This window comes from Boleophthalmus pectinirostris, unplaced genomic scaffold (genome assembly GCF_026225935.1).
Source record: "Boleophthalmus pectinirostris isolate CB_2022bp ecotype Guang Dong unplaced genomic scaffold, ASM2622593v1 HiC_scaffold_12, whole genome shotgun sequence".
NCBI classification, from domain to species: domain Eukaryota; kingdom Metazoa; phylum Chordata; class Actinopteri; order Gobiiformes; family Gobiidae; genus Boleophthalmus; species Boleophthalmus pectinirostris.
In genome coordinates this window covers 9,543,171-9,544,937 of record NW_026571018.1, presented here as the reverse complement: position 1 = coordinate 9,544,937, position 1,767 = coordinate 9,543,171, and positions in this window count along the sequence as shown.

Below are 1,767 nucleotides of genomic sequence, written 5' to 3'. Positions count from 1 at the left end.
TATATGAGTGGTTGTGAGAGCTGTTAAGACTTTTACTAATTTGACATTTAAGTTTATTGAGGTCAAAGATGGTAGTGATGACGTTTCCATGGCTACGAACTCAAAGGTCACCAATTAGCGGGCTGTGTGGAGCTGTGGACGCGGGCTTTTATGTGGATCACAGAGCATTCACAATGAAGCAATGAGTTTAGTCTCTCCTTTGTGTGTTGTTTTATCTCACTGTGTGGTTTTAGACTGACGCTAAAGGAAAACTTATTTTAAAGATGTGGAAAAGCTTTAAAGGTGCATTGTGTCATTTTTCTGGTGGAGAGTCCGTCAAAGGCTCTTCATAATACTATATAGTTGTTTAAATATAGAAGCTATTCATGATATTAAAATTCCATCCATCCATTTTCTTCCGCTTATCCAGGGCCAGGTTGTGAGATCAGCAGTCTAAGCAAGGACTCCCAGACTTCTTTCACCCCAGACACTTCCTCCAGCTCCTCCAGGGGGACCCCAAGGCGTTCCCAGGCCAGACAAGAGACATAGTCCCTCCAGCGTGTTCTGGGTCTTCCCTACGGCCTCTTCCTACTGGGATATGCCGGCGTCCAGGAGGCATCCAGAACCTCCTGTTACCACATCACTCCTCCCTGTACAATACTGCATTCATTACAATGTTCTCCTCATCACCTACAAGTCCCTCCATAACCTGGCTCCTCCCGATCCGATCTCACTGACCTCCTCCCACCCGCTGCCTTAGATCAAACCGACAGCAACCTCCTCACTCCCCTCATCAGGACAAAGCACCGGACCTTGGGGGACAGAGCCTTCGTCGCCGCCGCCCCCTCCCTCTGGAACTCACTCCTGCAACCCATCAGGAACTCGGACTCACTGCAGCACTTCAAATCACTTCTAAAAACTCACCTGTTCAAACTGGCATTCCCTCCACGATTCCCCCCATTTTCCACAGTGTCACTTTGTTTGTAAAGCGCCTTTGAGTGTCCAAAAAAGCGCTATAGAAGTCTGATGTATTATTATTATTATTATTATTATTATTATTAGAACAGATGCCCAAGTCAACTCGGCTGGTTCTTTTCGACGTGGAGGAGCAGCGGCTCTACTCTGAGCTCCTCCCGTGTGACTGAGCTCCTCACCCTATCGAAGGATTGTCCAGCCACCTTGAGGAGAAAACTAATTTTGATCGTATGTATCCTCGATCTTGCCCTTTACCCAGAGCTCATGACCATAGGTGAGGAAAGGAACAGGTTGAGCGGTAAAATCAAGAGCTTTACCTTTCGACTTAGCTCTCTCTTCACCACGATGGTCCGATACAGCGACCGCATCACTGCCGACACTGCACCGATCCACCTGTCAATCTCACGCTCCATCCTTCAATCACTTGTGAACAAGACCCTGAGATACTTGAACTCCTCCACTTGAGGCAGGGACTCTCCACCCACCTGCAGAAGGCAAGCCACCTTTTTCCAGTCGAGAACCATGGCCTCGGATTTGGAGGAGCCGATCCTCATCCCAGCCACTTCACACTCGGCTGCAAACCGCCCCAGTGCACGTTGCAGGTCCTGTCCCGATGAAGCCAACAGGACAACATCATCTGTGAACAGCAGATATATTAAAATTCCACTGACTAAAATTGTCCTTGTGTCCTTGTGTTGTGTGGAGTGAATAAAAGCTCACCAGTTAAGGGAGGTGTCCTATAAAAGGAGCGAGCGTCACCTGTGTCGAGCAGAGGTGCTGTGTGTGGGTGCAGGTTACGGCCATGCTTGTTTT